General features: G+C 37.0%; 1 long non-coding RNA gene and 1 pseudogene across 1 annotated transcript in view; one reads left to right on the top strand and one right to left on the bottom strand.

The window, feature by feature from the left end:
• LOC140596200 (uncharacterized) overlaps nt 1-16,432 on the bottom strand; it is a 623,902-nt gene that overhangs the window by 459,129 nt on the left and 148,341 nt on the right. The window lies entirely within an intron of this gene.
• LOC112934429 (NADH dehydrogenase [ubiquinone] 1 alpha subcomplex subunit 1 pseudogene) lies at nt 2,383-2,587 on the top strand (annotated as a pseudogene).

Raw genomic sequence — 16,432 nt, 5'->3', positions numbered from 1 at the left:
TCCGAAGCCATGGCAATGATCTTTGGTCAAATTCTGAGAAGTAAACTATATGAATGTTCACATACTTACTGATTAGGAATGTTATATTCTATATCCCAAGGCAACGGGTCATGACAAACTGGGCTTTCAACATGTTTAAAGTAAACATAAAGATACATAAAGTACACTTGCTACCTGGTTTCGGGTCCACACTATGTCTGGAAATGTGACAATTATAGGTCCACAACAACAAGAAGAACAAATGAGACTGAATCTTCAGTAATCATTGATTACAAAAAGAACAGAAATAGACTCTAAGCTAATAATTACAAATTTTCTCATTAGCATCACTAGTATTACATTTGGCCCTACCAGAATATGTAGTCTTCAGAATCATTTTAAAAACTACTGAGGCTTTTCAACAATTCTATTACGGTTAGATAATTTACATACAACCATAAAGAAAAAAATTAGTTTTATTTTTCCAGTTTTATTGAGATATAACTGACATATAACATTGCATAAGTTTCAAGTGTGCAACATGATTTCATATATGTAAATGCTGCAAAATAATTGTCATAGGTAACTTAACATCCATCATTTCCTACAGTTAAAAAAAATTTTCTTATGTTGAGAATTTTTACGGTCTAGTCTCTTAGCACTGTATTGTTAATCATAGTCACCATGACGTACATCACATTCCCAGGACTTCTATATTGTATTACTGGAAGATTATACCTTTTGACGAATTCCCAATTCCCCAACCCCTAACCCCGCCTCTGACAACCATTAATTTGTTCTCGATTTCTGAGTTTGTTCATTTTACATTCCACATATAAGTGAGATAATACAATATTTGTCTTTGTCAGACTTAGTATAAAGCTTTTTTTAAAAAAAAGAAAGGAAAAAAAGCCTTCAAGGTCCATCCACGTTGTCACAAATGGGAGGATGTCCTTACTTTTATGGTTGAATAATATTCCATTGTGTAAATATACCACATTTTCATTATCCATTCATCCACTGATGGATATTTAGGTTGTTTCCATGCCTCGGCTATTTTAAATTAACTATGGAACACAGGGGTGCAGACAGATCTTCATAATAGTACTTCCGTTTAAAAAAAAAATAGTACTTCCGTTTTCTTAAAATAAATAGCAAGAAGTGAAATGGCTGGATCATATGATTTTTTATTTTTTGAGCAAGCTCCATGCTGCTTTTCCTGTAATAATGAAAAATCTTAACTTTACCTATATCAAATCTTTTCTTCTAGTTCAGGGTAGGCACTTTAATGTAGGAATTCCATTTGCTAGTCTTTTCTCACCCTGATCCCCAACTCCCTTATTTTACATGCTCCAGGCCAAAGAAGTTGGGGAATAAAGGGATAGAATAATCCTTACTGGACTCAGCGTTTTCGGGGTCTGGGTCTGGGGACAGGCAATAGCTAAAGCGGACAGGGTTTCCTAAGTTGTTTCAAAGGCCAATCTCTTCTGTTTTTCTTCTGCACCAACAGGTGCAGATCCCATGCCTCTAAAGCCAGAAGTTTAGATTGTTAATTGGAACTCTTCCCACAGCCCTTGGGCATCCTGCAGTGGACGTTCTGCATATTTCTACTTAGGTTTCCACACCTCTCTACTGTACTAGATCCAAGGTGATGCCATGGCAACTCTCCCTTGTGATGGCTCACATTCATCTGCAATGCTTTCTCTAACAATTTTTGGAAGTATAGATCAATGTGGAAACCAAGAGACAGGAGGAGGGAATTTATTTTGCATTGTATATAAACATTGCCTTTTGCCTTTTGTATTGAGTTTATGTGATATCTATTTTTAAATAAATTAAATAAATAAATAAATCAATAAATAAATAAATCAATAAATAAAGTCTATTTTAAAACCAAGCTGGAGCACCTGAGTGGCTCAGTCAGTTAAGTATCTGCCTCCAGCTCAGGTCATGATCCCAGGATTTTGGGATCGAGCCTCATGTTGGGCTCCATGCTCAGTGGGGAGTCTGCTTCTCCCTCTGGCTCTCTGGCTCATGCTTGTTTGCTCTCTCTCCTTCTCTCTCTAAAAAAATAAAATAAAATCTTGAATGAGAAAAAGAAAGAATGGCAACATTGAGATGAAGAAGATGTGGAATGACTAAAACTTAAATGTTGATGTAAATATATATATTTTTTTATACTGCTTTGGAATACAGCGTAGAAGTTTTGTAAAATATTAAATGTCTACCATATAACACATCTACTCCACTCCTAGGTATTTACCCAAGAAGAGTTAAAACTTACACCCAAAGACTTGTGCATGAATGATCATAACACCTTTAGCCAGAATACTTCAAAACCATAAACATCTCAACCTTTAGGGAGCCAGGAAGGAAGGGTTTGGCCCTGGTAAATGCAGTGTAATGTGGTTCGAGATTCTTCCCGGGATTGACATCATGGCTGTCTGCTTGGTCATCCCTGGCATAGCCAGGACACATATCCACAGGTTCAGTAAAGGGGACAAGTAAAAAGGGTTGCCCAATATTCAAATCAGCGTAATTTGATGGAAAGGAATAGGCACATCTCTGGAGTTAATATGAGTCAAAGGGTTTGGAGAATATCGATTAAGGAAGCACTTTTCTGATTAATGAAAAATAACTTGGTTATGTCCATCTACCCTTTCTAGGTTATTCAGTGTTTTAATTTAGTATATAATAAAAACAAAACAAGACAAAAAACTGAAAATATCCCAAAGGTAGAAAAACAGGTAAAGGGAAAAATAAAATGTTCCACAGCCATTTAATTAAATAATACTCAGCAATACAATGAAGTAAGTACTGATATGTGCAACACGAATGAATCTCAAGATCATTATGCTAAGTAAAGGAAGCCTGATTTTTGTTCTCAGTTTTCTGAGAACATATCTTAAGATTAGATTCACTTAAGACTCAAAAACAGCAAACTAACCAGAAATGATAAAAAGGTAACAAATGGTTACCGGGAGACAAGGGTAAAGGAAGAGATAAATTGCAAAGAGGCAGAAGGAAACTCTGTGGGGTTTTAGGAACATTACACATCCAGAATTCACAGGTACATGAACAGGTCAAAACTCATCACACTGGAGAAATTAAATATGTGCAGTTTATTCTTTATAAATTACAGCTCAACAAATATTTTGTTGAGTAAAAGGCAAAAAAAATTCTCTTTGGGGAAAAAATCGATTGGATAACTTACATTTTAAGAGAAATTTACTATTTATCAAATACATATATATTTGAGAGAGAGGGAGGGAGAGAGAGAATCCCAAGCAGACCCCATACTGTGCGCGGAGCCTTGACTTGGAGCTGGATCCACCACCCTGACTGAGATCATGACCTGAGCAGAAACCAATAGTCCAACATTTAACTGACTGAGCGACCAAGGTGTCCCTATAAAATACACTTTAACATACGGTCATAGGCTCTACCTTACCAAGTTGAAAAAATGAATTGAGTAGGTTCTGCCTCACTTTTTTTTAATATGAAAAATTTAAGGCTTGGGGAAGTAAGAGATCTTCCCACTATACATATAAACCAAGTGGCTGAGATGTGGTTTGAATTCAGTTCACTGTTCTTTCCATTTCACAATGCTCCCTAATGAAGTAGGTCTTTATTAAGCAATAGATGAAAAGATTCTACTTCCCAACATGATTCTAATTAGTACCTGTACAAATTTTACCTACATCACAATGTGGGAAAATCCTTATCTACATTACTAGGATCCCAGGTCTGTCTACTTAGTTGAAACATGTTCTTCTTGATTTCCAGCATTCTAAAATGTCAAAACTGGCAAAAACACATATATATTCTGCAAATCTTTAATTATTGATAATATATGCTCTCCTGATCAACTTATTCTCCTGCATATATCAAAAAACAAATTGTAGAACAGTGCACATTATAAAATATTATTTTTGTAAATAAAGTGTGTGAAAAAAATTTAAAAGCCACCCAAGTGTCCCATTCATGGGTAAACAGAAAAACAAAATGTGGTATGTACTACATACAATGGAATATTATTCAGCCTTAAAAAGTAAAGAAATCATACCACATGATACAACTTGGATGAACCTGGAGAATATTATACAAAGGGAAATAAGCCCATTACTAAAAGACAAATACTGCATGATTTCACTTAAATAAGTATCTGAAGTAGTCTAATTCATAAAAACAGGAAAAATGGTATTTAGGAGGGCATTGGGGAGGTGTAGAAGGGGAAGCTACTGTCTCATGGATATAGAGTTTGAATATTGAAAAAGTTCTGGCAATTGTTTGCACAAAAATGTAAATGAACTTAGTACTGAACTGTACATTTGGAAACTGTTAAGATTGAAATTTTATTTTATGCTTTTACACACAATAAAAATAAATGTGAAATTCATGTTAAAAATTAATGTTCAAGATAAAAATGAAAAGTTAGAACACATTCTGTGAAGGTATACCCATGAGTACTACCTCTTTCTCCTCTGTAAAGCTTTCTACTTCTTTAACAATTTTAGTAATTCGTGTTTTGAGTAATTAATGTCCGTGAAGACTTCAGATTAAAAGCATGGACTTATACATGACTTCTATATAACTCTGAAAATCTCCTCAATATTTATGGTTATATTCCCTTTATCATTTTTTACTTTATGGATTTTCCTCCTTTCTTACTTTTATTAGGCTAGGATTTTCTCCCCCCCACACACACTCACCTTTTTTTTTTTGTCTTTTTAAAGAAAATGTATTTAGGGATTAGTAGAATTCACTGGTTCTCTGTTTCCTAGCTCGTTTCCTAGTGCAAATCTGTTCTTAATCTTCTGTTTCGTCATGTTTTGCTTATATGGAAAACTGTTGTTGTAACTGGAAGCTGAAGATTTACTGAAACAAACTTTGTAAAGCTATGAAGTTTCCTCTGATTAAAGCTCAGCTATACAACTTAGATAAAGGCACAATATATTCTTATGATGGTTATTTTTTCAAGTATTGTGAACTGTGGCTTTTGATTTCCTCTTCAGACCAAGAATTGTTAGAGGTTTATATTTTCTAAGTATGTGGAAATAAGAAAGGTTTCCATTTGCTAGGTCTATTATTAATTGCACATATTACAGAATGGCATACCACAAATGCTTTATAGAACTGAGGTTTACATCGTGGCCAATATGATTCTATTTCTTTAATGTTCCATGGGCACTACAAAATAAGATACAGTTCTTTCAAATAAAGAATTTTATATGAATTATCTTTAATAAGAAAAATAATCAGACCCTCTATATTGCTTCATACATTGTGTATTTTTACAAGATGTTAAACTCCCCCTTTCCCATGGGCATACTGTCAGTTTCTCCTTCTATCTGACAGTATTCAATTATCATTTTCAAATGGATCTTATTTTGTGCATAAAGGTTTACAAATATTATACTTTTATTATATTTTCTTTTTTTAATTCCTTACCAGGACTGTCAAAGCAAAGAGAAATGGTGGACATGTTCTAGGCCAGCGATGTCCAATATGCTGGCTATTAAACACTTGAGCAGATGTGGCTACTAAGCACTTGAAATGTAGCTATTATTACTGAGGAATAGAGTTTTTAAATTAAACTTTATTTTCATTAGATTAAATTTAAATTCAAACAGCCATATGTAGCTAGTAACTACACTATTAGACCAAGGCTAAATTAATAATACATGAATGGCCTTATCTTAGGAAGGAGTTCTCATTAGATTCTACTTTGTTGATTAATAATATGCTTTCGTTGTGCTTTGCTTTCATTTCCTGATATGTCATCCCTCTTTCACCTTTTTGTTTTAAAAAAAGATTTTATTTATTTATTCATGAGAGACACAGAGAGAGATGCAGAGACATGGCAGAGGGAGAAGCAGGCTCCACGCAGGGAGCCCAACATGGGACTCGATCCCGGGTCTCCAAGATCACACCCCGTACTGAAGGCAGCGCTAAACCGCTAACAGGGCTGCCCCCTTTCACCTTTTAGAATTACTTTTACACGTGTCTTTCAGAAACTACAGATGTATTTTTTTTCCTAATTCACTCTGGGAATTTGTCTTGTAATAGAAATGTTCAACTCAAACATTCATTGGCATTGCTTGGTCTTACTTATGTTGTTGTATTTGAATTATGCTTTCTTCCTATTTCTTTTTTGTTTTTTTTTTTGAAATATGGCTTATCTTTGATTTTTTCCTACTTTAGTAATTTGGAAAGTATACTTTCTGCTTTTAATTCTCCATGTGGTTACCCTTAAATTTAAAATACATGAATCTAGGGCCCCTGGGTGGCTCAGCAGTTGAGCGTCTGCCTTTGGCTCAGGGCGTGATCCCAGAGTCCTGGGATCAAGTCCCACGGCATGGAGCCTGCTTCTCCTTCTGCCTATGTTTCTGTCTCGGTCTCTCTCTCTCTCTCTCTCTCTCTCTCATGAATAAATAAAATCTTTAAAAATTAATTAATTAATTAATTAATCTATTAATTAAAATAAAATAAAATACATCAATCTATGGGGTGCCTGGGTGGTCAGTCAGTTAAGTGTCCGACTCTTGATTTCAGCTCAGGTCATGATCTCAAGGCTGTGAGGTGGTGCCCCCACTGTACTGGGTGTAGTGCCTGATAGCGTTCTCTCTCTCCCTCTGCCCCTTCCTCCCTCAAAAAAATCAATAATCTATGGATCTCCTGGAAACAGTATCTAATAATTCCTCCTGCACTTTCCTACCCTATCCCGATCTCCCAGGTAATGGGGGCATAGTATAATATTGTAGATGAAATTTTTTATTTTCAATGTTTGAAACAAAATTATCTATTTTTTTATCTATTCTTTTAAAGATCATTATTATCTGTTTTTTATAAACTCATCTATAACATCATTTAAATAATTATATGTTTAAGTGAACTCATGTATACATGCATGCATCAATTTATACTGAAGTCCACATTCTTAAGACCTTTATTTTTCGGATCCCTGGGTGGTGCAGCGGTTTAGCACCTGCCTTTGGCCCAGGGCGCGATCCTGAAGATGCGGGATCGAATCCCACATCGGGCTCCCGGTGCATGGAGCCTGCTTCTCCCTCTGCCTATGTCTCTGCCTCTCTCTCTCTCTCTCTCTCTCTCTCTGTGACTATCATAAATAAATTTAAAAAATAAAATTAAATTAAAAAAGACCTTTATTTTTTCATTATTTTCCAGCTGCTTTGCTTATCTCAGTTGCCCCCGCTCCTTTCCCACAAATTCTACATGGGGTATGTTTTTTGAGCTATCATATTTCTTAAGGTATCTTTTTGTTATATTGTCTGGGTAGAGAACGCCTTGGACAAAATATTTTTCTATCGAATTGTATATGATGCTCTATTGCCTTATTGCATTTAATATTATACCAAAATGCCGAAATTTTATAATTTTTTTAAATTTTGAGGTAACTTGTTTATTTCTGGTTTTTTGTTTCTCTTTTTTGACTGGGTGTTTGAATTTTTTTTCTTACAATTCAGAACATTCGTCAATTTTTTTTTTTAATTTTACTTATCTTTGAGAGAGCGAGAGTGCTAGTGAGTAGGGAAGGAGCAGAGGGAGAAGAACAAGCAGACACCTCCCCTGAATACATAGCCTGAGGTGGGACTGGATCCTAGGACCCTGAGATCTAGACCTGAGCAAGACCAAGAGTCTGACACTTAACTGACTGAGCCACCCAGACGCCCCTACCAGGACTATTTAGAGGTCAGTCACATTTTAGTTTGACTGGTACCTGGTGATCCATTCCAGCCTGCAGTCTCAGCTATTTCTCCAATGCAGAAATGTTTTCTTATATTATTACTTCTAATGCACTTATTCTTGCCTCCTAAGATACATAAATTAGCCACACAGTGGCTCTTCATACAATGACCCATTATATTATTGATTTTCTCATTCTTTGTATCTCCTTGGTCTTTTTCTCTGCATCCTAGGAAAGCTTAGGTTTGAACCCCAAAGTGATTTTATTTTCCACATTCTCAAACCTGAACACTATTGCGGATTTATTTATTATAAGCTAGTATAATTTGGTCTTTGGTGGTTGGCTGTTTTGATCTACTAAACGAGTAATTTCTTATGGTTTAAAGCAATACAAGAATAGTAACTGCAACATAAATGGTGATGGCAAAAAAAACTGGAAATACAACGAATGTCCATTAATATGGAAATGACCGAATCAAGTTTGATACACTCATATCATAAGCTACTAGAGAACTGTGGAAATCTTACCAACTTCACCAGGTATTAATTAATGAATAAAAGATAAAGAAAAATATATAACATGATAATTAATTTTTATAAAATATTGACCAAACAAAACCTGTGTGTCTGAATCAGAGGAAGTAAATGTAGAGAAATGTACACAATGATATACACCAGGCTATTAATTTTGGGTATATGGGGGATTGTAATGAGAAGAGAAGAGGGGAGACCAAAGTCCCTCAAAAAGTACCCTGAACAATAATGCAAGCATTTAGACTCTGATGCCGTCTATGGAAAGGAACATACATATATACACATAATGAACCACACAAAAGTATGATCATCCTAAAGTGGTTATCTCAAGGGGGGTAGGAGGGTTAGATGCTTTAACTTTCTTCCTCCATCACACACACACACACACACACACACACACACACACACACACACATATTTACTCTCTAAGGAACTTTGACTTTGGGACGCCTGGGTCGCTCAGCAGTTGAGCATCTGCCTTGTGCCCAGGGTGTGATCCTGGAGTATCAGGATCAAGTCCCACATCAGGCTCCCTGCATGAAGCTTCCTTCTCCCTGTGCCTGTGTCTCTACCTCTCTCTTTCTCTGTGTCTCTCGTGAATAAATAAATAAAATCTTTTTTAAAAAAAAAAATAAAAGGAACTCTGACTTTGCTTCCTCTATTTTGTGAAACTTGCTCAGATAGCCAGACTCAGACAAGCACCCCCTAAGAAGAATGGTCTCTACATCAGAGAGTCTTGCTAATAAGTTCCCTTTTAGACCTGGCTCTTCTAAATTCGGGACAGATTATGAGATCTAGGATTTTTACCATTTCTTGTGAGGTTGAGATTCTACCTTTATTTTAAATTTTAAATCAGTCCTTCCAAAATATCCCTATTTCTTAAACTCAGTGTCGTTTACTTCTTTATTTCTAAGGTTCATTTATTTCAAGTCCACCTTACCTATCTAGAATCCTAGCATCCATTTTGCCTTTCTAGGCAGTAATTCTTGGGATTCTGGCTGCAAAGATGTTGAGTATTCCATTTTACAGGACCAGAAACAACCAAACCAATCTCAATACCCTGAGATTGCCAAGACCCTTGAACCACATTGAAACTAGTAACAATGCTTTAAAAGCCTCTACTCATTTTTAATACAGGCCCGCCCTTGAGCCCTTAGCCATCACACCCTCCCACCCCCCATCAGTGTTTTATGGAAGCTAAATTAAATGCTGTTTTCAAACTCTTAATTGTAAAGCATTACTTTCAATTTTCATAATGACTGAGACCAAATTTAGCTTCTGGGCATTGCTTAGGCTGTCCCTAGTTGGAGAGAGGCGAGGACTGTTTAAACCTATAATCTTAGTTTCAATCCACTCTCTATAATTTTGTAGAATGATGGCTCTGACAAGAAAATGCCTAGAAAGACACCAACCTCAGGGTCTCACAACTCTGCAAAAGCCTCATGTTGACAGATTTTGAAAAAAGGGCCCCTAGGGGTAAGTTTCCATATGAATCAGACACCCTCCGGTTTGGCCCCAGCTTTTTCAAATGTGGGCTAACTTGCACTATTTAACCCTTACCTTTCACCTCACTGGCATTGGTCTCCCAAACACAGGACACCCGACAAGCAAAGGAACACTTTGTCCAAGTTCAACTTCACCTGCACAGTACAGCTCTGTTGTCTAATGAGCTCCAAAATGGGAGTGTTAGAGTGAGAATCTTTCCGGAAGTAAACCACAGGAACTCTACATAGTTAGGATCACTTCAGATCACTTCAAGCCAAATTGACCATCAAAAGATACTGCTTGAACAATATTCTTGCCTCAGCAGAGGTAGGAATTACAAAGGAAGAACAAAGAGGTAAGGTGAACCACATTGCAAAGAAAGGAAGTGAATAGCAAAGAACTAAAAACCTCTCCTTCTCCCAACCCCACATAAAAATCTGTCCTCACGGACCTGCCAGGATTCTTAACATTCTCATAATAGGAATTACACTTTTAGGTTAAAGATAATTGAATATACTTGTTAAATTTTAACTGGGTTACCCAGAAAAGGTAACTCAAAACCATTACAAAAACCCTTCGGCTTCTAAAGGAACTTGTTTGCTATATTAAGTAAATTTCTAGAAAAACCTAGTAACAAAACATAATTTGTAAAATGTTTTATAACGTACACATTGATATTTTATATGTTTATAACACACAAATGACATAAGAAGGAAATATTATCCTTTTTTGTTAAGAAAATTGAGACTCAAAGAGGTAAGGTGACTCCATCCAGCTAGCAATTGACATCTGCACTAAGAGTGGGTCAAAGGACAGAGAAAATTTGAGAGAAGGGATCTGGAAAGATCTTGAACACTGAGGTGCAGGCTAGGGTGAGGCCCCAGGTTGGGGGCACCAGAGTAACCAGAGAACACAGAATGGATGAGCTTCAACTCAGGTTGAAAGGGAGGTGAATATGTAGACAAAGACGACAATCTTTTCCCACTCCAGAACTTTGCAAGAAGGTTGGTTCTATCAGTGGCCTTAGAGCATGCAGACCCACATTTGAGGATCTTTCTAAACCACAGCATAGCATTGGGTCTGCCAGAATCCAAATATAAAATAAAGTAATACAAATCTACTGAGAAGTAAACAACCGGGTTCTGGTACAGGCTCCACTAATTACTAGCTGCATGACCATTTGTGTATTTTTCCATCAATTTCTTTGAACACTGGCAAAAAAAGAGTGGCCATAGAGAATTAAAAACAGGACTTGTGACAGGAAGACTGAGTCTTCAAGATTCAACAAAGCATTCACTATATGCCATGCACTGATCTAGCCTCTGGGGATATTGACATGAACATGACAGGTAAGACCCCTGCGTTAATATTTAATTTGCATTCTAGTGGCAGTGAAGAAAGATGATAATTAAGCAAATAAGCAAACAATATGAATGATACGAAGTAATGACATGTGCTATGCAGAAAATAGATTGAGTTCTAAATACAAAAATGTGCAGGAAGTGTCTTTTCTTCTGCCATTCCATCTCCTGTCCTTTAAAAAAAAAAAGTGCTAATACCTCAGGCCAAGACTACAGCACAGATTTGTTGTAGGGATCAAATGAAAGAATGGATTCAAAAGCTCATTGTGTATTGCAAACTGTTTACATAATCCTTACCAGAAAGGAAGGAAAATCTTCTGACCACTTCACTGCTGGGAGCAAGCAAAGAAATTCTGTTGTTTCCAAAGACAAGATATAAAGGGGTATGCTCAACAACCACGTATAAAAGAATACCAATCAATACAGACCACAGCATTGTCCTCAGTGGTAACCAGAAATGAGGGTTAGAGGAAAATGAATCAAGACTCAAGCTAAATCAGACAAAATTCTCATTTCATATATTTGGGTGTTTTTTTAATTGTTCATAATATGCATTTATTCCTCAACTTACAAACAGCATGTGATTTGTCCTTCAAAAGTTAATTACAATTGGCAAAAGCTTTTCTCAGATACTTCTCTCAGGTCCAACAGAGGGGTAGATGTTAGCTCTAGATTAAAACATGCACTCAAAACGAGGAGGGGATGACCTTAACTTGCCATAACATTCCACTGTTACATTATTGTATAAACTTCCAAGCTGGCTGTTTTTCCAGATGCTGTAGCCTGAAGGATGTAACAGCTCAAAGCTTTATATTTACACATTCTCGGAAAAAAGTTTACGTTTCATTCATAGATTCTCTGGGCCCCTGCAACACCATAGCACCTTCAGTCATGGCCCCTGGAGTCGTGTCCTGGAGTCGGAGGCTGCCTCCTGAGGCCTGGGTTGGTAGACCATGAAGCGGATTCCTGCCTTTAAGCATCATTTTGCCAGTACCCGCCCTTTACTCTCATAGGCCACCACATTTTTGGTCCCGTAAAGGTGCTGAAACCACAATCTAGCCACTGCAATGCTTAACAAGCACCTCTACACGATGCTGAGTCTCACAACTCAGGGGAGGGCCATATTGTCCCCCAAAGCTGCTCTTTCCTGGCTACAGCTAAGGGCTCCAGATTGAGGGGGTTCTGGTCGGTGAGCTTCTTTTTCCAGAGGGTCCACTTCAGGTTTCACCACTGGCTTGGAACTGATTGAAAAACACTATGACCCCACACCTGGGATTCCTGTGAACTGCCACTCCCAGAACCATGCTTGCCAGCTACAGCCAGATGAACCCCACCAATTTAGGCTTTTTGCTGGACTTCGTGGGACATGAAGTGGACTCAAAGCCAACAAATCAAGAGGCCAAAACCCTCTTGATTTCATTAAAGCAAATTCATATTATGCAAACACTAAAACTGAGTACTGTATACCATTGGTGGGAACACAGAACTGAGCATAGGTAAAAGGACACCCACTCAAGAGAGTCTAGGTGTATGAGGGAAGTTGGCATTAAAGGCACATGCTCTGGAAGTAAAGTTATAACCCACAGTTCAGGAGAGAGGGAGGGAGGGAGGGAACATCAAAAACAAACTCTCAGGCCTACTTTGCCAGGACAATACTAGTCAGCAGCTTAGCAACCTACTAGAAGACTAGTTATTTAAGTTTTACTTCTCTCATTTCTACAAGTAACCTCCTATAACAGTGGTTCTCAACTTTGGTTGCATGTTACAGTCACCTGGTATATTTTTAAAGAAGTTGATGCCAACATCCACTCTCAGAGACTTGAATTTCATTAGCCTGTAGCATGATCAAGGTGATATTTTTATAGGCTACCCAGGGGATTCTAATGTGCAACCAGACTGAGAACAAATGAGTCTACAACTGATTTGAATGCCCACCAAAAAGATAGGAATAGCATTTCTCACTACTTGCATTCGATCAGCCCTTCCAAGTACTAGTGGAATCCAACAGATCAAAAGTCAGAAGATATAAAACCAGGAGCATTTAGTATACACACATCACAGAAGGCCCTCAACCTCTGTCGTCTGCTCCTCTGTGACTCACTCCACCCCACAGAGTTTATAGCTTTCTCAAAATGTGCATCCCATGTGTCACAAGTGTCTAGGAGACAAATATAGTATTTCTCCACCCAAGAGCAGAGAATGTGGCTTACCTGCCCTATCTCTCACTAAATCCAACAGAGATCCCATGCAGGAAGCACTTTCAGAGTCTGTGTTCACTGAATCATTCCCATCCCCACTGGAGCCAAATAATGCCTTGTGGATGAGGGGGTGGACCAAGGGGAAAAGATGGAAGGAGAGAGAAATAATGTGATCAAAGAAAGTGGGAGAGGGATGGAAAATGAAGGCATATAAATTGGTTTGTTACAAAACAAAGGTAGAGCCACCAGAAAGAAGCTGGAAAAGGGGGATCCCTGGGTGGCTCAGCAGTTTAGCGCCTGCCTTTGGCCCAGGGCGCGATCCTGAAGTCCTGGGATCGAGTCCTGCATCGGGCTCCCGGCATGGAGCCTGCTTCTCCCTCCTCCTGTGTCTCTGCCTTTCTCTCTCTCTCTCTCTCTCTATGTCTATCATAAATAAATAAATCTTTAAAAAAAAATAAAGCTGGAAAAGACCACAGAAATCATCTAATTTAGTTTATCAAAGAATGATCCTTAAACTATATAGAATTTACATTGAGTTACTTCTTAATACCAAGATTCCTAGGCCTCATCTAAACTTACTGACTCAAAGGATAAAGAAATGAAGGACAATTTAAAAATCTGCATTTTTAAACAGACTCCTTTGCACAGTTCTTAGACATCTTCAAGTTTGATAATTCCGTATCTAAATTCATTCATTTTTCAAAAAAGGAAACCATGGCCCTAGAGAAACAAAGAGATTTGCTTGAGGTCATAATGCTAATAAGTAACAGAAATGGAGCATGAAAACACAGTTTTCCAACACCCAGTTCTACTATTTTCTGCAGGTGCTGCCAGTGCTAAGCAATAGGAACACTAAGACATATTCTTGTTCCAGAACAAGTCCCTATTCAGTGTCACATTTCCTCAGACATCCTATACCTGTTTGTCAAAACACATGTCTAATTAAAAACAACAGCAACAAAAACCTCCATGCAAAGGCGGCCATAAGTGATAATGTTGCTTAGTGTTGCCTTTCCCAGAACTATATACGTAATCAACTAAATTCCCCAAATCAGCAGTTACTCAATCACCAAAGTCATGACTCAAAACTGACAACAATGCAGGCATCCAATGAACCACAGTGGAGAGGTTTGGGGAGCAGTAAGTTTTCTTTCATAGTTTCCATTAACTTCCATTATGCATAAAGTCACTACTGATTACCAATAATTTTACAGATGCTAGTTTAAAGATATCAATTTTACTGTCATTATTATCTCCTGGGGATTCTATGGATCACATACTAACATCTTCTTCAGAAGGACTGTGGATTGCTCTCTGATCATCACAGAAGGAGTTTCTCCACTGTCTTTCCAGAAGTGGCCATCTGGTACTAAGAAGGCATTTCTAACTAGATTTATGGCTCTGGAACTTGGATTGATCCATCCAACTGATTACAATTTTATATTATGCAAGATTGGATGCCTTTAGGGCCCAGTTGGCCCAGGAATTTCTAATTGGCATCTGCTGAGATTGACACTCCATTACCTGCTAGAGCACATGTATATGAATGACCTTCATGCATTGACATAAACTAGGAATCAAGGACAGGCTGTGGCATTTGGATACCTTAAAAAACATGCAGTACTTGAGATTTTGTTCAGAGACCATAGCAAAGAGTCAGCAAGTTCAAAAGCACATCTCCATCTCTACTCAACATGTGCACATTGCAGTGAAACACTCCAACAACCTAAAGAAACACAGTTTGTAACCATCCAAAAGATTAAAATATGTGAAATAAAATATTATATAAATCAGCTAATATAATTGAGAAACAACTTCTACTTCTATATGTTCTTTATATAAACATCACAAAATTTTTGTTAGGATTCAAATTCAAAAGAAAAAAAATGATGAGTATCACATTATGGAAAACTCTAATACCATGATAGAACATACACCCAAAGTGTTTCGGAAAGTACAACCTCTGTTCAAAGACGTTCTGTCCTCTAGCTGGCAAAAGGGATTTATTAAACACTTAGTATATGAAGAAGTAAAAGTCTGGGCACTTAACCAAGAGCTAATATAAATTACTTTGGAAGATACAACATATAGAATAAAATTATATGAGAGAAAGCACTCAGCAAAACAGGGTGACATTTAGCAAGACTCAACTGTATATTTATTATTATGTTTCATTTATCTATGAGTCTGTTTCTGTTTTGTTCATTTCTTTGGATTTTAGATTCCACATACTAAGTGAAATCATACCATATTTGTGTTTCTCTATCTGACTTACTTCACTTAGCATAGTACTCTCTAGGTTTATTCATCTTGTCACAAGTGGCAAGGTTTCATTCTTCTTTATGCCTCAGTAATATTCCTGTGTGTGTACACACATACACAACATATCTTCTTTATCTATGCATCTACAGATGGATGCTAACATTGCTTTCATATATTGGCTATTATAAATTGTCCTGCAATGAACATAGGGGTGCATATCTCTTTGAGTTAGTATTTTCATTTTCTTGAGATACCCAATACTGAATTCTCAGGAGCATATGATAGTTCTATTTTGAATTTTTTGAGGAACCTCCATTTTGTCTGCCACAGTGACTGTACCAGTTTACGCTTCCACTAACAGTGTGCAAAGCTTCCCTTTACTCTACATATCCTCACCAACACTTGTTATTTCTTGTCTTTGACACTAGCCATTCTGGCAGGCATGATATCTCATTGTGATTTTGATTTGCATTATCCTAATGATTGGTGATATTGAGCATCATTTCACATCTCTTGTTCATCTGTAGGTCTTCTTTTTAAAAAAATGTCAACTATAGGCCTCTACTAATTTTCTAATTGAGTTGTTTATTCGTTTGATATTAAGTTGTGTAAGTTCTTAATATATTTGGATACTAACCTCATATGCAAATATCTTCTCCCATCTACTAAGTTGCCTTTTCATTTTCTTGATGATTTCCTTTACTGTGCAAAATCTTTTTAGTTTGATGTAATCTCATTTGCTTATATTAGCTTTTGTTGCCCTTGCCTGCAGAAACTGGTCTAAGAAATTATTGCTAAGAAAAATGTCATAAGAGCTTACTGCCTATGTTTTGTTCTAGGAGTTTTATAGTTTCAGGACTTATATTCAAGATTGTAATCCATGCAGAATTTACTTTATGGTCTCAG

This window comes from Vulpes vulpes, chromosome X (genome assembly GCF_048418805.1).
Source record: "Vulpes vulpes isolate BD-2025 chromosome X, VulVul3, whole genome shotgun sequence".
Taxonomy (NCBI): domain Eukaryota; kingdom Metazoa; phylum Chordata; class Mammalia; order Carnivora; family Canidae; genus Vulpes; species Vulpes vulpes.
This window is presented reverse-complemented; position numbering and strand designations above follow the sequence as displayed.